The sequence below is a fragment of the Schistocerca nitens genome, chromosome 3 (genome assembly GCF_023898315.1).
Source record: "Schistocerca nitens isolate TAMUIC-IGC-003100 chromosome 3, iqSchNite1.1, whole genome shotgun sequence".
NCBI classification, from domain to species: Eukaryota; Metazoa; Arthropoda; class Insecta; order Orthoptera; family Acrididae; genus Schistocerca; species Schistocerca nitens.
The window spans coordinates 833254753-833278591 of record NC_064616.1 but is presented as its reverse complement, the minus strand read 5'-3'; the positions used below and the strand labels follow the sequence as shown (position 1 = coordinate 833278591).

Below are 23839 nucleotides of genomic sequence, written 5' to 3'. Positions count from 1 at the left end.
CCCAGGTTCGTCGTTGAGTACACTATTGCAGGCGCTCCTGTCTGTGATGCAGCGTCAAGGGTAACCGCAGCCATGGTCTCCGAGCTGATAGTCCATGCTCCTGCAAACGTCGTCGAACTGTTCGTGCAGATGGTTGATGTCTTGCAAACGTCCCCATCTGTTGACTCAAGGATCGAAACGTGGCCGCACGATCCGTTACAGCCATGCGGATAAGATGCCTGTCATCTTGGCTGCTAGTGATACGAGGCCGTTGGGATCCAGCACGGCGTTCCGTATTACCCTCCTGAACCCACCGATTCCATATTCTGCTAACAGTCACTGGATCTCGACCACCGCGAGCAGCAATGTCGCGAGACGATAAACCGCAATCCCGATAAGCTACAATCCGACCTTTATCAAAGGGTCCTTACACGAGGCATCACAACAACGTTTCACTAGGCAACGCCGGTCGACTGCTGTTTGTGTATGAGAAATCGGTTGGCAACTTTCCTCATGTCAGCACGTTGTAGGTGTCGCCACCGGCGCCAACCTTGTGTGAATGCTCTGAAAAGCTAATCATTTGCATATCACAGCATCTTCTTCCTGACGGTTAAATTTCGCGTCTGTAGCACGTCATCTTAGTGGTGTAGCAATTTTAATGGCCAGTAGTGTAAAAGTGTTTCATTCAGAAGCTCTCTATCTACGGCCCTATGTTTTGTTTTGCATATGTTATGCAGTAGACTCTTATTCTTTAGATGTTTCTTTACAGCATGTCTCTCCCATCAGGATTTTTTCTGTTAGGTACATATCTACACTCCTGGAAATGGAAAAAAGAACACATTGACACCGGTGTGTCAGACCCACCATACTTGCTCCGGACACTGCGAGAGGGCTGTACAAGCAATGATCACACGCACGGCACGGCGGACACACCAGGAACCGCGGTGTTGGCCGTCGAATGCCGCTAGCTGCGCAGCATTTGTGCACCGCCGCCGTCAGTGTCAGCCAGTTCGCCGTGGCATACGGAGCTCCATCGCAGTCTTTACCACTGGTAGCATGCCGCGACAGCGTGGACGTGAACCGTATGTGCAGTTGACGGACTTTGAGCGAGGGCGTATAGTGGGCATGCGGGAGGCCGGGTGGACGTACCACCGAATTGCTCAACACGTGGGGCGTGAGGTCTCCACAGTACATCGATGTTGTCGCCAGTGGTCGGCGGAAGGTGCACGTGCCCGTCGACCTGGGACCGGACCGCAGCGACGCACGGATGCACGCCAAGACCGTAGGATACTACGCAGTGCCGTAGGGGACCGCACCGCCACTTCCCAGCAAATTAGGGACACTGTTGCTCCTGGGGTATCGGCGAGGACCATTCGCAACCGTCTCCATGAAGCTGGGCTACGGTCCCGCACACCGTTAGGCCGTCTTCCGCTCACGCCCCAACATCGTGCAGCCCGCCTCCAGTGGTGTCGCGACAGGCGTGAATGGAGGGACGAATGGAGACGTGTCGTCTTCAGCGATGAGAGTCGCTTCTGCCTTGGTGCCAATGATGGTCGTATGCGTGTTTGGCGCCGTGCAGGTGAGCGCCACAATCAGGACTGCATACGTCCGAGGCACACAGGGCCAACACCCGGCATCATGGTGTGGGGAGCGATCTCCTACACTGGCCGTACACCACTGGTGATCGTCGAGGAGACTGCGCTGGCGTCTCTGGTTTGTGAGGCGAGCTGACACGGTAGGATGCGGCCGCGCTGTGGTCACAAGCGGCCACCAGGTCTTCTCTAACGCGGAACGTTGCCGATGGCGTTGCCCGGAGTCGAAGTCTGGGCTGACGGTTTTTAAATTAGATTAGATTAGATTCAGTTTTCGTTCAATAGACCCAAAAGTGAGATGACTCTCGTGGGTGTTTAATATGTCAGAAAGTATAACATAAAACACAAAAGACATTTGAATATAATACTCACTACCCTGATCGTTTGTCAGGAGATTACCAAAGTAGGTGAATACATTACAGTAAACTAGAACTGCTAATATTTACAGAATTAATATGCTGTCAGAATGAAACATGGTTATGCACTTTTAATAAATTTATCATACACAAAATACCCAATCTTGACTGTTGTGACCAAGTGCTGTTAAAACTGAAATCTAAGCTCGTCTAACGTCCCCGTTGAGATTCTCATGTATAGAGTAGAAGGAGTTGCCTATCACAAACTTTCTCAAACGCCGTTTAAACCGCGCCTTATCTGAACCCAAGTTTTTAATAGTTGCTGGTAATTTATTGAAAATGTGTGTTCCGGAATATTGGAACCCATTTTGGACCAAGGTAAGTGATTTTAGGTCTTTATGAAGAGTGTTTTTATTCCTAATATTGATACTATCTATTGAGCTATTGGTTGGAACAGAGATGTATTACTTGCAACAAATTTTATTAAGGAATACATATAGTGAGAAGCAGTGGTTAGAACACAAAATTCCTTAAACAGGTTCCTACATGATGTTCTTGAATTTACACCACAAATGATTCTTATTACACACTTTTGCACACTAAAATTTTTTGCTTGGTTTGATGAGTTACCCTAGAATATGATACCGTATGATGTAATAGACTGAAAGTAAGCATAGTATGCATGTTTTATTTATATTTATATCTCCTACATCTGACCTCATTCTCACTGCAAATATAGACTTGTTTAGGTGCTTCAGCAATTCTGTCATATGCCCTTCCCAACTGAATTTATCATCGAGTTGTAATCCCAGAAATTTAAGATTGTCAATCTCTTCAATCTGCATGTATTCATGTATTATACACATGCTGGAAGAAAATCTCTTACAGCATCAAAGTTTAATGACAATGAATTAGCTTTATATCATTTATTACTGTCATTGAAAATCTGATTAGCAGCCATTGCTAAATCTGTATTTGACTTGCTACTTATTGCAATGTTTGCATCATATGCAAACAAAACAAACTTAGCATCTGGAAATGTAACAGTCGAGAGGTCATTGATGTACATAAGAAAATGCAATGCACCCAAAATGGGACCTTGAGGAACACCACAATCAATTAATTCCCAATCAGATGAAGACCAACTGCTTACTGCTCAGGTATTTCGCAACAACACCCATCGTTTTCTGTTAGTTAGATAAGACCCAAACCATTTCGCAGCACTGCCGGTGACACCATAATATTCTAAATTACTTAAGAGAATGCTGTGATTCATACAGCCAGGTCACAGAATATTCCAGTAGCCTCTAATTTGTTATCTAAGGAATTAAGTACTTTCTCACTGTACGTGTAAATACCTTTCTCTGTATCAGAAGCCTTAAGAAACCCAAACTGTGACTTGGAAAATGTACTAGGGTCGTTCAATAAGTAATTTTTTTCTCAGAACATGGTTATTGTTGTGACAGAATTTGGTGACAATATACATCAACATGTCTCGTCCACATCCTATTTTACTACATAGTCTTATCCACGTTCTATGGCTGTACACCAACGTTGTGGAAGAGCATGTATTCCCCGTTGGTAAAAGCTCTTATCCTGTAGGCGTAGCCATGTTTTCACTGCATGACTGACACTCTCGTCATCTTCAAAGTGTGTCCCCACAGTGAAACTTTAAACAGCCCAATGAGCTGGAAGTCCGAGGATGCCAGGTCCGACAGTAGCATGATGGATGAGGCAATAATGTCTAACCCAATTTGGCAATGTGTTGCCGGGTTCTCAGACTTGTGGGTGGTCGTGAATAATCGTCTTGGAGCAAGATTTCTGCTGGATTCTTGTCCGATTGAACACATTTGGAAACGGTTCTTGAGTTTATTCAGAGTCTTCACTTATACCTCTGAATTGACGGTTGACACTCTTGACATCACATCCATGAGAATGAAGCCATCACAATCCCAGAAGACTGTCACCATGACTTTTCCGATATGGGGGGTTGTCTTGAGTTTCTTATTTTGTGGTGAATGAGCATGATGCCACTCCATGGACTGCCTTTTTGTTTCTGGCGCGAAGTGGTGCACCCAGCTTTCGTCCCCCAACAATTCAGATGAAATTACCTTTCTTTGAATCTTTTGGTCCGCTATGAGCATTCGTGGAACCTATGGTGAATATCTGAGAGTCTCGATCATTGCAGATGCACTTCCAATGCTGACCGAGAGCTGTAGAGTCAATTGTCGAGTTGTGATGCTCCGGTTGGCACGAATAATGGCATCCACACGATTCAGCATGTCTGGAGCAGTGGCTGTGACAGGGCGTCTCGAGCACGGCTGATCATGGAGACCCGGTTCTGAATTTCCTGAGGCTGTAACTTTCTTTACCCATCGCCCAAGTGTACTCCTCTCAACTGCAGCATCGCCACGCAAGGCACACAAATGTTTACGGATGTTCACCATGGTTTCTTTTTTTGCACACAAAAATTCAATAACAGTATGCTGTTTGTAGCGTGAGTCATATGTATAAGCCATTAGTAGTGGGACAACAGGGGTGTCGCCCCAAAGTAGGTCACCCTAGACCAGGACGTCACCCCAAAGTAGGTCACCCCAGACCAGGACGTCGCCCCAAAGTACCATTATCCGAGATAGCGGCGATGACGTCACCCAAAATAGGTCAACCTAGACCAGGGTGTCACCCAAAAGTAGGTCACCCCAGACCAGGACGTCGCCCCAAAATAGGTCACCTTAGATGGCGTCCGTGACGACACTGACGACGCAAGTGCCACACCCCCTCCGGCAAGAAGTTTGAATTTTGGCAGTAAACTGCCACACCCCAGCTCCCAGGCAGGAAGTTCAAATTCCAACAGTATATGGCAATCATGCCACAGTTATCTCTACTAACCTAAGAAAATTGTGGGAAGATAGGCCACTTGGGCTGCCTCCACTAACCTAACCCCTCCCCTCCCCTCCCCCAGAAAATGGTGGGAGCTTCAAATTCCAACAGGACAATGCACCTTCTACTAATCTAAGAAAATGGTGGGAAGATAGGTCACATTTACTTAAGTAAATTGATCAATTAATTAACCTCTCTGGTGGGGAAGTACCACACACCCCCCATGCCCCTCTATCGGGAAGTTCAAATTCCATCAGGACAATGCAACCTCTACTAACCCAAGAAAATGGCGGGAAAAAAGGGCACCTCCACTAACCTAAGTCATCCAACCGCCACCTCTCCCAAGGAATATGCGGGAAAAAGACTCAGCTGGTCGATCATTGCCGGCCAGAGTGGCCGAGCGGTTCTAGGCGCTACAGTCTGGAACCGCGCGACCGCTACAGTCGCAAGTTCGAATCCAGCCTCGAACATGGATGTGTGTGATGTCCTTAGGTTAGTTGGTTTAAGTACTTCTAAGTTCTAGGGGACTGATGACCTCAGCAGTTAAGTCCCATAGTGCTCAGAGCCATTTGAACCATTTTTTGATCGATCATTTGGAGGGCATTCGATTGTAGTGTATGGAATATTGTTTAAACAATTTAGACATTGTGTGAAATATTGTTTATTTAAACAATTTAGGGGATTCAATGCATTGTATGCAACATATGGAGATTGGTGGAGAGGAAGGATCTCATAACAGGAAATTCAAGCGTATATTGTTCATTTATAAAAAATTCATTTTTGGGGACTTGGATTTCTCTTGCTCATCATTCTCTGCTGTTTGGAAATATGTCGGTCTTGCAAGAAGCAATTACATGGGGCAAACATGCTGCATAAATTAATGTTTGGCGTTGTAGTCTGGGTGTCTTAACCTAATGTGTGGCGCCTTGCCAGCACTTAACCTATTGTTCCGTTAACTGGTTTTCCATATCACCACCATTTCCTTAAGCTATTGTACCGCCTTTGATACCAAATTAAGTAATGAGTGATGTCCTCTGACCATTTTCTGGTAGACATTTCGAATTTCACATGCTTTTCAACGCCATTTTTGACGCATTCTATTGAAAGCCAGGAACATATATACCAGTGAACTACAATTAAATATTACGATTGTTGCTACAGTCTGACACCGATCGATGTACAGGTAACGTCTCCTCTTGACGGCTGTGGTTCTGGAACGAATCTCAGTACCTATAGTGAACTCTCGCGAATTGCATAGGGTCCCAGAAATACTTAACGTGCGCTTTTGTAGGAGTTTTCGTGATTTCTCGGCTTGTATGCACGGAAATTCTTGCCCTACCAGAACCTGATTACGAAAATAACGCAGAATAACGTGGCAGCCCGTCCATCAAGTGTTACCCTTCCTGCTTTCAGCATACGCCAACGTTATCACCACTAAAAGCCTGTGCATGCTAGCGAAAACACCGTTAATCATAAAAGCATTCTTGTTGTTTGGAAAGAGAGCACTCTCTAAGCACAGACTGGGAAATCAGAACAATTACGCAAACAGAATTCGAAGCACTGTCTTACAGAAGAGAAAAAAATGGCCGGAATTTTCGGTATCCTACAGCTACAGGTCTGGAGATGTCCTAATGCCACAGTAGCGGATGAGTGACGGCATCCCTGCCAGAGATGGATGGCCTGCTTCAACTTGTCTTTGAACACTTGCTTTCTCAGAACTTTCCGTACGTACCTTGTCTCCATCTTGTTTGAATCAGTTTGTAGACACTCCTATGTCCCAGAACAATGGATGTCTTGTGAATGAATAGAGCATTATGATTGTATTTTGTACAGATCACCATATTGTATTGACAATTAAACCCGGCAACATGCCATACATATTGTAAAATACAGAAAGACTCTTAATCAATTACACTGCTCTCCCACTCAGGACAGGACCTTGAATATTAGAGCACGAAACAGATCTCCTACCCTGCAATATATTACCGCGTATCATGTTGATGTTGAAAACGTACATTTCCTATCCTGCATCATACAAAATCATTCCTTTTACATCATCCATATATACATCGTGAAGACAGTCAGCACCATATATACTCCTCGCAGCACTGGATATTTCCATGCGAGGTCGGCGGTCATCGACCCCTGACGGATGACCAGAGCACTCTCAACGGACCGAAGTCATTTTCAGAACTGTTCTACAAATTCAGACCCGTTTCCCCTCGGCACATATGCGTTACTGTTTCTGCTCCGGACCTGCTTGCTTGCTCGCTTTTCTACACACATCTCCAGGCTTGGGGATTACAAGAAAAAATATATTTTTGCATGGTTCGCCATAATATTATACCATTTTCAGGGTACTTCTCGATATCAAACACACAGCAATACCCTACCGACCGCACACGCTACATAATTCCGAAGATATAGACTGGAAATTATTTCTCTACAAAACTCGAAACTTTAGCTAGGTGGGGGCAGGCTGTAAACCACTGACTAACTAGAAACCTGTCTCGTTTGCAAAGACATTTACGCAGAAACTCGACAAATATAGAGAAAACATATTTCAGCTCACGAATACTGATGCCGGTGATGTAGCAGATTCCAAATCATCCCAATAATTTGCAAGGTCAATTAAGGTGTTTCTCATGTCTAGAGAACCGTTAAACATGTCTTCCACATGCAAACACTACAATCGAGTTTCCTTCAACTAAATAAAGGCTTGAAATTTGCAGAAGCAGTCAACCAAACAATTTACATGGGAGGGAATAACGGTCCAGCACAAATGCACCTCCATATTCAATCTCAAATTTCCACGTGATCACGAAACCTATGCAACACATACTAAGTATTAGTTCGCTATTCGGTAGTCTAGAGGACAACACCTTAATTCATCTACATTCCTACACGTCATCAGGCCTCTCCATTCTGACAGCTCCTACCATTAAAGGGAAACGTGAATCACCCCTGCATAGGTCGCCGGCGCTGCAGGCCGAGTGCGCACAAGTAGAATGAATCATCCTAAGAAATCGGTCACATATATATTTTATCCCTGTACTTACAACTAAATGTTATGATCGCGGTCTAAGTTGAACGACATTCGACAATCAGCAAAGTATCGGAAATACACCCAGTTGACGGCTATGGCTCTGGAAATAGGAATATCAGTACCATTCTTATGACTTGACATACTCTTCCATTTGCCATCACAGTACTAGACGACAAATCCATACCTTCCTTATGAATGGACATACTCATTTCCTTTGCATATGTCAGAACACAAAAACATACTTTATAAGCCTGATTCACCCCCTACTCTTAAGTATAATATTTCGTCAATAACTGATTACCTACGATACAGAATAATACTGAGAGAAATTCAGCGATGGGTGGACAGGTCTCATAAGTTTTTCTTGTGAGTGATACCACTGTGTCTTAGGAAGAGAGCCTAATCGTCTCACATGTTTAAAAAACCCGATCCCAACAACTACTGTATGTTACTGTTACAAGCGGTCTTGGTTCTACAGATGCACATAAGAATCCATGTTAAAAGCTATACTGGCTTTATAAATCCACGTATGGCATTAACTACGAATGACGTGGTTTTTCTATACAGGCAAATACCGAGACGGTAATCGCCGAAGCGTATGTTATGACACCAGCAGCGTGCTTACACGTTGCCCACTATGCAACCTCATGATAAAGTCGCTAAATTTTGAAAGTGATTCGGCTAAGGAGTGTGGTATAAAACAGATATGTGCAACCCCCTCACGCCACCGCCACTAGATATTTCTCCAGTATTTGTAACGCATTCTGTCTCGATGCCATATCATACTTCTGACACTCACATATCTCGAAAACGAGCCACCTTTCTCGAACCTACCTGCTACAGTAAAATTCCAACGAGGTTTTAGGTAGCCCCTATGTATCTTGCAACTGCCCTTCAGACTCTGCGCTACCTTTCCTACAGCTTTGCGCATGTGATTGTTGCAATGTAAGTCGGAACTGAGTAGAAGTCGGAGAAAGCAGCATCTACCACCTTCGGCAACCCGTGTAGAAACAGGCGAAGCTGAGATGCCGTGGCAGAACTGTGTTCGGGATCCTTCCGCGAGGCATGTACACTCCTGGAAATTGAAATAAGAACACCGTGAATTCATTGTCCCAGGAAGGGGAAACTTTATTGACACATTCCTGGGGTCAGATACATCACATGATCACACTGACAGAACCACAGGCACATAGACACAGGCAACAGAGCATGCACAATGTCGGCACTAGTACAGTGTATATCCACCTTTCGCAGCAATGCAGGCTGCTATTCTCCCATGGAGACGATCGTAGAGATGCTGGATGTAGTCCTGTGGAACGGCTTGCCATGCCCTTTCCACCTGGCGCCTCAGTTGGACCAGCGTTCGTGCTGGACGTGCAGACCGCGTGAGACGACGCTTCATCCAGTCCCAAACATGCTCAATGGGGGACAGATCCGGAGATCTTGCTGGCCAGGGTAGTTGACTTACACCTTCTAGAGCACGTTGGGTGGCACGGGATACATGCGGACGTGCATTGTCCTGTTGGAACAGCAAGTTCCCTTGCCGGTCTAGGAATGGTAGAACGATGGGTTCGATGACGGTTTGGATGTACCGTGCACTATTCAGTGTCCCCTCGACGATCACCAGTGGTGTACGGCCAGTGTAGGAGATCGCTCCCCACACCATGATGCCGGGTGTTGGCCCTGTGTGCCTCGGTTGTATGCAGTCCTGATTGTGGCGCTCACCTGCACGGCGCCAAACACGCATACGACCATCATTGGCACCAAGGCAGAAGCGACTCTCATCGCTGAAGACGACACGTCTCCATTCGTCCCTCCATTCACGCCTGTCGCGACACCACTGGAGGCGGGCTGCACGATGTTGGGGCGTGAGCGGAAGACGGCCTAACGGTGTGCGGGACCGTAGCCCAGCTTCATGGAGACGGTTGCGAATGGTCCTCGCCGATACCCCAGGAGCAACAGTGTCCCTAATTTGCTGGGAAGTGGCGGTGCGGTCCCCTACGGCACTGCGTAGGATCCTACGGTCTTGGCGTGCATCCGTGCGTCGCTGCGGTCCGGTCCCAGGTCGACGGGCACGTGCACCTTCCGCCGACCACTGGCGACAACATCGATGTACTGTGGAGACCTCACGCCCCACGTGTTGAGCAATTCGGCGGTACGTCCACCCGGCCTCCCGCATGCCCACTATACGCCCTCGCTCAAAGTCCGTCAACTGCACATACGGTTCACGTCCACGCTGTCGCGGCATGCTACCAGTGTTAAAGACTGCGATGGAGCTCCGTATGCCACGGCAAACTGGCTGACACTGACGGCGGCGGTGCACAAATGCTGCGCAGCTAGCGCCATTCGACGGCCAACACCGCGGTTCCTGGTGTGTCCGCTGTGCCGTGCGTGTGATCATTGCTTGTACAGCCCTCTCGCAGTGTCCGGAGCAAGTATGGTGGGTCTGACACACCGGTGTCAATGTGTTCTTTTTTCCATTTCCAGTAGTGTATATACACAGACATACAGAAAACAGAGCAAACACAATCCAAATGTGGAAGTGATTGGATACAGTCGAGTACAGTGCATTACACCTCCCTATCAGTGCATTTTGGCTAGGTGTTGGCAGCTGTGCTACATTTAAAAGCAATTTTAGAACACAGAACGATAGGCTATGTCATGATCGCATGGATAGATCTGACATTTTATTAATAGAATTGCGGAAAATGAGGAGGGAATAGGTATAAATTGACCGAATATACATCTAAATGCGGGGAAATTGAGGAAGTACTTGTGTATCTTCTGTTTCGCGCCAAACAATTTGTATATTGGAAAAAGTATGCGGCAGCAAGAGAAAACCGAGAAAAAGCCGACATCGAAATGAAGGGAATCATTGTGTTCTGAAATATGCAAAGGAAATGAGTATGTCCATTCATAAGGAAGGTATGGATATGACGTCTAGTACTGTGATAGCAAAGGGAAGAGTATGTCAAGTCGTAAGAATGGTACTGATATTCCTATTTCCAGAGCCATAGCCGTCAACTGGGTGTATTTCCGATACTTTGCTCATTGTCGAATGTCGTTCAACTGAGATCGCGATCGTAGCACTTAGTTGTAAGTACGGGGATAAAATATATATGTGACCGATTTCTTAGGATGATTCATTCTAACTGTGAGCACGCACAGGCCAGCAGCGCCGGTGACCTGTGCAGGGGTGATTCACGTTTCCCTTTAATGGTAGGAGATGTCAGAATGGAGATGCCTGATGGAGTATAGGAATGTAGATGAATTAAGGTGTTGTCCTCTAGACTACCGAATAGCGAACTAATACTTAGTATGTGTTGTATAGGTTTCGTGATCGCGTGGAAATTTGAGATTGAATATGGAGGTGCGTTTGCCCTGGACTGTTATTCCCTCCCATGTAAATTGTTGGTTTGACTGCTTCTGCACATTTCGCGCCTTTATTTAATTGAGTGTAAATCGATTGTGGGGTGTGCATCTAGCATGTGGAAGACACGTGTACCGGATCTCCAGACATGAGAAACACCTTAGTTGACCTTGTAAATTATTGGGATGATTTGGAATCTGCTACATCAATGGCATCGGTGTTCGTGACTGGGCATATCAGTCTTCTCTATTTTTCTCGAGTTTCCGCGTGAATGTCTTCGCAGACGTGACAGGTTTCTAGTTAGTCAGTAGTTTACAGCACGCCCCCACCTAGCTAAAGTTTCGGGTTTTGTAGAGAAATAATTTCCAGTCTATATCTTCGGAATTATGTTGTGTGAGTGATCGGTACGATACTGCTGTGTGCTTAACATCGAGAATGCTGAGATTTTGTTAGAAAACGAACATATACAGTCTTGGAAATACACATGGTTTATTAAGTACCGGTTCAACGCAAAGCACTTACAACAACAACATACAGAGAAAGCACACACAGGTGCATATTACCAACCACTGAACATAAAAAACTGACTTTAGTTATTAAAGAACACCAAAGATGTAAAATACATTAACACTCGCCCTTATTTAATAACTTGCAAAGTCCAATCTTATTACATAAATACTGATATCTAATGGAAAACAGTGGCTTTGTTAGTATATCAGCAAGTTGTTCTTCAGTGTCAACTTTTGCAACTGTGATTTCACCAGCACTAACTAGTTCACGAACAAAGAAATGCCTTATACGAATATGCTTCGTTCTTCGGTGAAACTCGGGATCTTGGGCAAGCCGGATAGCAGTTTCGTTGTCAACCTGCAGAACTGGTGTTGCCTCCAACTGGTCCAATTCTGTCAGAAGCTTCTTGATCCAGACAATTTCCTGAGCAGCTTCACTGGCAGCCACAACCTCAGCTTTAGTTGTGGATATGGCAACAGAAGATTGCCTCTGACTAATCGAGGAGGTAGGTGCCCCAGAATACAGACAAAGTGCACCTGACGTTGAGCGCCCAGAGCCAAGATCACCACCATGGTCAGCACCACTATAACACTCTAAAAACTGCTTCTTAAAATTGTTTTTATATAAAAATCCATAATTTGTTGTGCTTCTCAGGTATTGTAAGATTCTTTTAACTTTCATTACATCACGATCTGTTGGTTTTTCAAGATTTCTTGATACAACACTGACAGCATATGCAATGTCAAGACGTGTCCCACACATCAGAAACATCAGTGCTCCAACAGCTTGCCTGTATGGAAATTCAGAGTTGCAAGGACTTTCTTCTGTATCATTGTCCTTTATTATGTATGTAGTTACAGCATTGCAGTTCTTCATATTGAGACGCTCTACTATTTTCTCTGTGTAATAAGTTTGGCTTTCACGTACAGTTCCACGTTCTTGTTGGTCAATTTCCAGGCCTAAGAAAAATGATGCAGGCAATGAAGTAATTTTAAACTCTTCTCTTAAATCACTGACATTGTCTTCAAGTTCCTGTTCACTGTGAGCTGCAATCAGACCATCGTCAACATAAAGCACAAGGAATATTTTCTTACAGCCTTTCTGTCTCACGAAAAGACAAGGATCAGCTTCACTCCTCTGGAAGCCCAATTTGGTGAGATGATTACTGAACTTCTCGTTCCAGCAATGTGGAGCCTTTTTCCGTCTGTATAGAGTTTTCTTCAAGCGACATACTCTCCCAGACCCATCATCTTATCCTTCAGGTTGTTGCATATAAATGGTTTCTTTTAAATCACCATAAAGAAAAGCAGTTGAAACATCAATTTGTAAAAGTTTAATGCTCTCACTGCAGCATCACTTAGTAGTGCTCGATTGGTAGACACTCTAGCTACAGGACTGAACGTCTGGTCATAGTCAACTCCTCTCTTCTGCGAATAACCCTTAATCACCAATCGTGCCTTGAATTTATTGACTGAGCCATCAGCATTTGTTTCAACTTTATGCACCCATCTATTAGGAATGGCCCTCTTTCCATGTGGCAGGTCAACCAGATTCCACGTTTTTTTTTTTTTTTTTTTTTTTTCTTGAAGAGCTTTTATTTCAGAAACCATGGCTTCCTTCCAGAAATCGTTTTGAACAGACTTCATGGCATCGCTGTATGTTTCTGGTTGCTGGAAAGGTATTGAGAGGTGCATTACATAATCATTAAATTTTTGTGGAGGTCTGAGGGTTAACTGATCACGCAGATGTGGTAAAGCTTCTCCACTTGTGTCTTCCTGATCTTTCTCCTGAGGGTCTTCATCTACAGCCAAGGAACTGCCATCCTCTTCACTCTCACTATCAATACCATACTGGTCTTTAGTCTGAGGTACTGGATCCTGATAATTGAAAACATTCACTGGAAGAGTTGAACTTTTCTCACTCTTCAGTGGCCTCTCCTCAAAGATGACATCTTGTGACCTAATGAGTTTGCAGACCTCTCCATAATAAATTCTGTAACCCTCATTCTGATCATATCCAATAAGGACACCTCTCAGTGCAATTGGGTTATCTTCCTTCTCTGTTGTTTTGGAATATGAGCATAGCAGGTGGAGCCTATCACCTGCAGATGTTTCAGTCTTGGCTCCTTTCCATACCACAGTTCATATGGAGATGTTCCTGGAATACTGGAAGGCCCTGTTCGGTTCAGAATGTAGGTTGCAGTGTTCACCATCTCTGCCGAAAGTTGCTGTGGAATGTTTCCGTGTGCAGGAATTATGGCTCTGGCAGTTTCCACAACTGTGCGGTTCTCTCTTTCACTGCACCCATTTTGTTCTGGAGTGTGTGGCATTGTGAGGCGTTGAATTATACCCTCTTTATGAAGAATCTCTTTTAGTTGTTTGTTGTCAAATTCTTTCCCATTATCACTCAGAAGTTCCTTGAGGGTATGGTTCAAACTATGGGACTTAACATCTGTGGTCATCAGTCCCCTAGAACTTAGAACTACTTAAACCTAAATAACCTAAGGACATCACACACATCCATGCCCAAGGCAGGATTCGAACCTGCGACCGTAGCTGTCACGCGGTTCCAGACTGAAGCGCCTAAAACCACACGGCCACACCGGCCGACCTTGATGGTATGTCCAGCAGGTTTTGCTTCAGCTATGAACTGCCTTAACTCTTCTGCAACTCCAGACTTTTCTTGTATGAAATATGTTGCCCTAAACTTTGTACAACCATCTTTGAAAAGAACAAAATACCGGTGCCCTGACACAGAAGGTACTTGAAATGGACCACATACATCAGCGTGAATAAGCTCACCTGGTTCTGCTGTCCTATTTCTGGTGCCAAATGTTAAACGATGAGCTTTGCCATAAATACAGCCTTCACAATGTTCACTGTCCATTTCCACCTCAATATTTAACTCGCTACGAAGTACAGACTTCACATGGTGCTTGTTCTGGTGTCCAAATCTTTCATGATAAAGCTGCAACGTATTGTCTCTGCTAGTGGTATTAACTTCACTGAGGGAGCTAGGTTTCACATTTCTTACAGCGAGTTTAAAAAGGCTTCCAAAGCAATGATGGACACCTACCAATTTAGAGACATTATCAATCTTAAGATGACAAATTGCTTCTGGATGTTTATCCTGTGCTGCAAGAACAGAGAATAGATTCTTGTGAATCTGAGGTACGTACCATACATCTGTCAAGGTAATTCTGTTCCATTTTCCTCTAACTGCTGCTTCAATGTCTATTGAAAATTTTCCAATTGCTTCAATTATGTCACCATTTGATATAATAACTGAGTGCTTTGTTAGAAAAGGCTGAAATGTCTTGAAACAATTCCTATAATTTGTAATATGACTTGTTGCACCATTGTCTACATAACAGTCCTCATTTCTACATTCAGAGTTCATCACATAAGTTGTCACAGCAAGAAGTAGAATATTTGTATCTGTGGTAGCTGGTTTTGAAGGTTTGCCATCAGCTGCTTATGTCACCATTTTATATAATAACTGAGTGCTTTGTTAGATAAGGCTGAAATGTCTTGAAACAATTCCTATAATTTGTAATATGACTTGTTGCACCATTGTCTACATAACAGTCCTCATTTCTACATTCAGAGTTCATCACATAAGTTGTCACAGCAAGAAGTAGAATATTTGTATCTGTGGTAGCTGGTTTTGAAGGTTTGCCATCAGCTGCCCACTTTGTGAACACTTTCATTGTATGGTTGGGTTTCTTGCAGTAATTACATATTAATTTCTTTTTCTTCTTTCTCTCCATTGGATTTACTTGCTGAATTGACAGCATTGATGAGTCGGTAGTGAGGGCTTCTTGTTTACCAAAATGATCCTCCTTTGTACTCAAACCTTTTCATATGCACACAATTGATTTGTTAAATTATCAATTATTCTGTCACCTCTAGACATTTAACATCCAACTAGATTCAAGTGAAAAATAGTCTTCTGGTAGTGTACCTAATATTTTACAAATCAAAAACAAATCAGGCATTTCTAAATTACTTATGACATCTTTAGCCATTTCCTGTTTCAATTCACTCCATAAATTTTCAGCTTGGAAATATGTGTCGCAATATCGTCTTCAGGAGACTTTTTGAAACTAAAGAACTGCAAACAAAGGTTGTAAACTTTGTCTTCAGAGACACCATCAAATATTTTTGTAGTTCTGTACACACTTCACACGCTGTATTTAGACGAATTATTTTCTCCAAAATTTCTTCCGACATATTTGTAGTCAAAACAACTAGAGCGTTGTTGTCTGCTTTGTTAAAAGCTTCTAATGCACTTTTGTAGATCGCCCTTTCTTCAACGGTAGCACTTTCTGAAAGAATACTAGGTTTCACTAACCTGCCCCGGCGGAGGTTCGAGTCCTCCCTCAGGCATGGGTGTGTGTATTTGTCCTTAGGATAATTCAGGTTAAGTAGTGTGTAAGCTTAGGGACTGATGACCTTAACAGTTAAGTCTCATAAGATTTCACACACATTTGAACATTTTTGAACTAACCTGCGTTCCAGAAGTCTGATGTTGATAATTCTAAATCAATCCATCGTTGGTTGTGTGGAATTAACAGCTTCAAAAACGTATTCTTGGAGATCGCTTTAAAAACCTTTTGCACAGAGTTGCGTTATTATTTTCGTAGAAGTGTCCTTTTAATACGCACCTGGGCCCATAACCTGATCAGAGTTTGTTAGAAAACGAATATTTACATACTTGGAAATACACATGGTTTATTAGGTACCAGTTCAACACGAAGCACGTACAACAACAACAACAACAACAACAACAACATACAGAGAAATCACACACAGGTGGGTATTAACAACTACTGAACATAAAATACTACATTAGTTATTAAAGAACACCAAAGATGTAAACTAAATTAATAAGAAATAACGCGAAAGTAGTATAATATTATGGCAAACCATGGGAAAATACGTTTTGTTCTTGTAATCCTCGAGTCTGGAGATGTGTAGAAAAGAGAGCAAGCAAGCAGGTCCAGAGCAGAAACAGTAACGCGTTTGTGCCAAGGGGAAACGACTCCGAATTTATAGAACAGTTCTGAAAGTGACTTCGGTCCGCTGAGAGCGCTCTGGTCATCCATCTGGGGTCGATGACTGCCACCCTCGCATGGAAATATCCAGTGCTGCGAGGAGTATATATGGTGCTGTCTGGCTTCGCGATATATGTATGGATGATGTAAAAGGGATGATTTTGTATGGTGCAGGATAGGAAATGTATGTTTAATACATCGATACGGTATGCGGTAATATATTGCTGGGTTGGAGATCTGTTTCGCGCTATAATATTCAAGCTTCTGTCCTGAGTGGGAGAGCAGTGTAATTGATTAAGAGTCTTTCCGTATTTTACGATATGTAGAGTACGTTGCCGGGTTTAATTGTCAATGCAATATGGTGATCTGTACAAAATACAATCATAATGCTCTATTCATCCACAAGACATCCATTGTTCCGGGGCGTAGGAGTGTCTGCAAACTGATTCGAACAAGATGGAGACAAGGTACGTACGGAAAGTTCTGAGACAGCAAGTGTTCAAAGACAAGTTGAAGCAGACCATCCATCTCTGGCAGGAATGCCATCACTCATCCGCCACTGTGGCTCAGGACGTCTCCAGAATTGTAGCTGTAGGATACCGAAAATCCCGGACATTTTTTTTCTCTTCTGTAAGACAGTGCTTCGAATTCTGTTAGCGTAATTGTTCTGATTTCCCAGTCTGTACTTAGAGAGTTCTCTCTTCCACACAACAAGAATACTTTTATGATTAATGGTGTTTTAGCGAGCGTGCACAGGCTTTTAGTGGTGATAACGTTTGTGTATGCTGAAAGCAGGAAGGGTAACACGTGATGGACGGGCTGCCACGTTATTCTGCGCTATTTTCGTAAACAGGTTCTGTTAGGGCAAGAAGCCGAGAAATCACGAAAACTCCTACACAAGCACACATTAAGTATTTCTGCGACACTATGCAATTTGCAAGAGTTTGATATAGATACTGAGATTTGTTCCAGAACCATAGCCATCGTGTGACGACGGCCTCCCGTTGGGTAGACCGTTCGCCTGGTTTAAGTCTTTCGATTTGACGCCACTTCGGCGACTTGCGCGTCAATGGGGATGAAATGATGATGATTAGGACAACACAGCACCCAGTCCCTGAGCGGAGAAAATCTCCGACTCAGCCGGCAATCGAACTGCAACAAAGTGGGAAATTGAGGAGATGGGACCTGGATAAACTGAAAGATCCAGAGGTTGTAGAGAGCTTCAGGGAGAGCATTAGGCAACGATTGACAAGAATGGAGGAAAGAAACATAGTAGAAGAAGAACTGGTAGCTTTGAGAGACGAAATAGTGAAGGTAGCAGAAGATCAAGTAGGTAAAAATACAAGGGCTAATAGAAATCTTTGGGTAACAGAAGAGACATTGAATTTAATTGATAAAAGGACAAAATATAAAAATGCAGTAAATGAAGCAGGCAAAAAGGAATACAAACGTCTAAAAAATGAGATCGACAGGAAGTACAAAATGGCGAAGCAGGGATGGCGTATATCTCTAGGGGTAAGATAGATACTGCCTACAGGAAAATTAAAGAGACCTTTGGAGAAAAGAGAACCATTTGCATGAATATCAAGAGCTCAGATGGAAACCCAATACTAAGCAAAGAAGGGAAAGCAGAAAGATGGAAGGAATATATAGAGGATCTATACAAGGGCGATGTTCTTGAGGACAATATTATAGAAATGGAAGAGAATGTAGATGAAGATGAAATAGGAGATATGATACTACGTGAAGAGTTTGACAGAGCACTGAAAGGCCTAAGTCGAAACAAGGCCCCGGGAGTAGACAACATTCCATTAGAACTACTGACAGCCTTGGGAGAGCCAGGCCTAACAAAACTCTACCATCTGGTGAGCAAGATGTATGAGACAGGCGAAATACCCTCAGACTTCAAGAAGAATATAATAATTCCAATCCCAAAGAAAGCTGGTGTTGACAGATGTGAAAATTACCGAACTATCAGTTATCAGTTTAATAAGCCACGGCTGCAAAATACTAACACGAATTTTTTACAGACTAGTGGAAAAGCTGGTAGAATCCGACCTCGGGGAAGATTAGTTTGGATTCCGTAGAAATGCTGGAACACGTGGGGCAATACTGACCCTACAACTTATCTTAGAAAATAGATTAAGGATAGGCAAACCTACGTTTCTAGCATTTGTAGACTTAGAGAAAGCTTTTGACAATGTTGACTGGAATACTCTCTTTCAAATTCTGAAGGTGGCAGGGGTAAAATACAGGGAGCGAAAGGCTATTTACAATTGTACAGAAACCAGATGGCAGTTATAAGAGTAGATGGACAAGAAACGGGAAGCAGTGGTTGGGAAGGGAATGAGACAGGCTTGTAGCCTCTCCCGGTGTTATTCAATCCGTATATTGAGCAAGCAGTAAAGGAAACAAAAGAAAAATTTGGAGTAGGAATTAAAATCCATGGAGAAGAAATAAAAACTTTGAAGTTCGCCGATGACATTGTAATTCTGTCAGAGACAGCAAGGAACTTGGAAGAGCAGCTTAACGGAATGAACAGGGTCTTGAATGGAGGATATAATATCAACATCAACAAAAGCAAAACGAGAATAATGGAATGTAGTCGAATTAAATCGGGTGATGCTGCAGGAATTAGATTAGGAAATGAGACGCTTAAAGTAGTAAAGGAGTTTTGCTATTTGGGGAGCAAAATAACTGATGATGGTCGAAGTAGAGAGGATATAAAATGTAGACCGGCAATGGCAAGGAAAGCATTTCTGAGGAAGAGAAATTTGTTAACATCGAGTATAGATTTATGTGTCGGTAAGTCGTTTCTGAAAGTATTTGTATGGAGTGTAGCCCTGTATGGAAGGCCGGCCGGGTGGCCAAGCGGTTAAAGGCGCTACAGTCTGTAACCGCGCGACCGCTACGGTCGCAGGTTCGAATCCTGCCTCGGGCATGGATGTGTGTGATGTCCTTAGGTTAGTCAGGTTTAAGTAGTTCTAAGTTCTAGGGGACTGATGACCTTAGACGTTAAGTCCCATAGTGCTCAGAGCCATTTGAACCTGTATGGAAGTGAAACGTGGACGATAAATAGTTTGGACAAGAAGAGAATAGAAGCTTTCGAAATGTGGTGCTACAGAAGAATGCCGAAGATTAGATGGGTAGATCACATAACTAATGAGGAGGTATTGAATAGAATTGGGGAGAAGAGAAGTTTGTGGCACAACTTGACGAGAAGAAGGGTCCGGTTGGTAGGACATGTTCTGAGGCATCAAGGAATCACAAATTTAGCGTTGGAGGGCAGCGTGGAGGGTAAAAATCGTAGAGGGAGACCAAGAGATGAATACACTAAGCAGATTCAGAAGGATGTATGTTGCAGTAGGTACTGGGTGATGAAGAAACTTGCACCAGGATAGGGTTGCCTGGAGAGCTTCATCAAACCAGTCTCAGGACTGAAGACCACAACAACAACAACAACAACAACAACAACAATGTTTTCAAACAAGTATGCGATCCATAACATAGTGTTACTAATTTGATACTACTGCCCATTCATGAGAGCTTGATGGCTGTATGTAGGTGCACAAGTACACGTTACATACTTACTCTTTCGCTGTTGGTCGAAATATTCCGCTGTTAATTTATTAAGAAAAAGTAATCACTGCTTCAGACACTTAGGGATGATGACTATAAGGTGTAGCTGCATGAATTTATAGTAATGGTTTCATGTTCCGTTCTGTCTGTTAAGAAAAGATCTCCAAAGACTACTTTCGTGGTCAGATACTTTCTGTGACATAAGACACAGTATCTTTGACGACTCTATCATTCTGAAGAAAAATTTTTCACACACGATTTCATAATATGGGTAAACATTGTCCGACATTTCGCCGTATTTTTCTCACTAGTAAGTTAGTACAAATGATAAAAAAAAGAGAGAAACTCGTATCTTACCACCCCACCCTTCTTACACTACAAGAAATAGACAAGAGCCGCGCGGTTAGAGGCGCCATGTCACTACTCGTGCGGCCCCTCCCGCCGGAGGTTCGAGTCCTCCCTCGGGCATGGATGTGAGTGTTGTCCTTAGCTTGAAGTTAGCTTAAGTAGTGTGTAAGTCTTGGGACCGATGACCTCAGCAGTTTGGTCCCTTAGCAGTTTGGCATTCACACACATTTGAATATTTTTGAAACAGACAAGAGGCCAGGCTCTTTGAACACATGTGTTCATATGCCCGTGGAAGGTAGTTTTGTGGCTTTGATCTTCATTCCAACACGTGCGAAGTTATAATTTCAAGTTTCAAAACACGAATAAGAGCGGTCTTAGAAAATAAAAAACTTGAGGTTAAAACTGACCTTTCATTCTGCGTTAGTCTGAATGGTAGATAGCGAACACTTGAAAGCACATTCTTAAAAGTTTTGTAGCCACTGTGCCGAATATTTGTTGGTATCCATGTGCTGTCGCTGCGATTCGAACATCCAGTCAGGTCCATAATCTGTATCGTAAAGCAAGCAGTCCTTAACATCGGGGGAAATAAGATTACAGAGTGAGAGTCGGATAACTCGCATTTCTTTGATTAATGACCAAGTTGCTCTGTCTGATGTCATGTCCTGGCCCGATTTCTATGCTGCTATTGTAAAATGGTCCCATTTTCTGTCGTTTTGTCTGCAGTGGCCTTTTTTCTGTTGTTGAGTGTATGTAGACCTCAAACACGAACATGTAAAAAATGAAGTAAAAACTCAAGAATTATATCGTGTACCTGTATGACGAAACAGGTAAATAAAATTTACATTTCTATAGCCATAGTATTCAGGATGTTAGATCTTGTGAACAATGTATAGCACAAATGGAAATAAAAAGTACACGTTAACAAACTTCTGTCATTTCTAATATGCTATAATAAAATGAAACGAAGCTGCCGATCGACTGAGTGATGGAACTACTAAACGTGTATGTGGTCCCATTAAAAAGGATATCCATGGTGAGAATTAGGTCTCGGAAATGTAGCCTTCCTGGGGAAACCTCAAACGGCTATTTGTGGGATAAAACAGTTTCACGACAAAACACACTAGCCAACAGCTTACTCTTTCAAAATTCAGGTAAAGATTAACAACTGTAAGGCGCTAGCATAGAGAGCAAGTTGTATTATATTTCTTTTCATTTGTTGAAGGGTTATTGGTTTGTGTTGTTGAAGTATTATTGGTTTGTGCGGTGAGGGCGTTGATCGGTACTTATCGGTACAAGCAGGAAGTTATCGTCATTGGAACTACTGCCAATCTACAGGATGACAATTAGTGAACTATATAAAACAAAATCGCCATAACTTCTGAACGGTTTGCGCCAGGACGTTCAAACTGCACGGTTGGCCGCGGGGCATTATGGGAATTAGTATGGTTTGCTTTAGCGACGAAGCCCACTTTCATTTAGACGAGTTCGCCAGTAAGCAAAAAATCTGGCGCAATTGTGGGACTGAGAATCCGCATTTTGCGATCGAGAAGTCTCTTCACCCTCAACAGGTGACTGTGTGGTGTGTAATGGTTAGTCACGGAATAATCGGCGCGATATTCCTTGATGGCACGGTGACTACAGAACAGTACGTGAAGGTTTTGGAAGATGATTTCATCCCCATTTTCGAAAGTGACCCTGATTTCGGCAAGATATGGTTCATGTAAGACCGAGCTCGACCCCATCGGAGCAGGAGAGTGTTTGATATCCTGGAGGAGCAGTTTGGGGACCAAGTGAAACCAAGTGTCGTACTCAGCAGTAGCTGCTTTAGTTCTGAGATAGGTAGAGGGAATGTGTTTACCTTCGTCAAGGTAAGTAAAGACTTATTAAGTAACTGTTCCATATACTTTTAAAAGCAATTTGGTATTTTAATTTTCCCTCTATTTCAGTTTTTTCTCCTCATTTGCTCATTTTTTTCACTGTTTGATTTGAAATTAATTTTTCCGCCCTTTGCCGCCCTAGGCAGCAGCCTAGTTTTGCCTAATGTTACAAACGGTCCTGTATATCTGTCTATCATTAACATTGTGACGAGTGCCTGATCCAAAGGGTTCGGTTATAACAATAAAATCTGACACCTCCATGGTTCGTGGTCTACAGTACCATACATGCCCGAATCTTAATCAAGATACAGGCTGAAATGGTCATTTGTTCTGGTAATTGGTTGTAAACTTCATATATATTTTACGCTTAGTGAAGTTTAAACTAGCGTCTATGCTCTTTTGCATTTTCCTTGCTAACACGTGGAGAAGCAATAAAAAGCAGACCAGTAAGCCAACTTAGAGTGTCATTTCCCCTATCGTCATCGTATACACCTCTTTAGACTAACATCCGAGTCATTCTGTATCGTCTCCAACCACAGAGACCTGAAAAACTTCAGCTTGACCCTGGCGCTGTTTCACTCCTGTGCACAGCCGCTCGCGTGCCAAGAAACGGATAACCAATGACCTACGTCGGGTTATGGTAAAGTACATAGATAACGTCGTAACTTCCAGCCCAGCATAATGGATTTAGTAGCTTTAACTATATCTAGGATGTACTCACAGAACAAGTTTTTAAATCCTTCAGCGATAACATACTGTTACTGCGACCTCTGACACCACTGTGTTGCGGCCTGTGGAGGTAGTGGGTTGAGTGGTGGGCCGGTAGGGCCCAGTGACAGAAAGGTGGTCGAGAAAACACTTTATTACTTTTAAATTACACGTTTCTCCATCGCCAAAGTGAGGCAGAGACGCCTCATTCCGGCGCGGTGGGCTGGCGACGATCAGCCGACGGCTGGCCTCCGCCCAACGGGACAGTAGGTGCGTGGGCACCCTGCAACGCTGACGTCTGGCCGGGCAGCAAGCCAAGGCCCTGACGTCATCGGCGCGTTTGTTCCTTCTCTTGCTTCGTCTGCCTTCTGCTGTTCAACGCCTGCGCACGCGCACAGGCGACTTACAGTAGGCCAACACCGACTCAAAGGAAGGCCTCGCCGCTTGTAGGTGACGTCACGTCAGCTAGGCACGGCGAACGCCAGGTCTGTTGCAGGCAGAAACGCCTGGGCGTGCTTATCACTATAAATCTCTTATT

The 23839-nt window shown here is 43.6% G+C and overlaps 1 protein-coding gene across 1 annotated transcript in view; it reads right to left on the bottom strand.

Annotated features, from left to right (window-relative positions):
• The window catches only part of LOC126248862 (annexin B9-like), a 145167-nt gene extending 121617 nt beyond the window's left edge, over window positions 1–23550 (bottom strand). Inside the window, exon 1 of the mRNA XM_049950300.1 lies at window positions 23315–23550. The gene's annotated coding sequence lies outside the window, so the exon portion shown is untranslated. The remainder of the gene's footprint in view (window positions 1–23314) is intronic.
• Window positions 23551–23839: the final 289 nt, after the last annotated feature.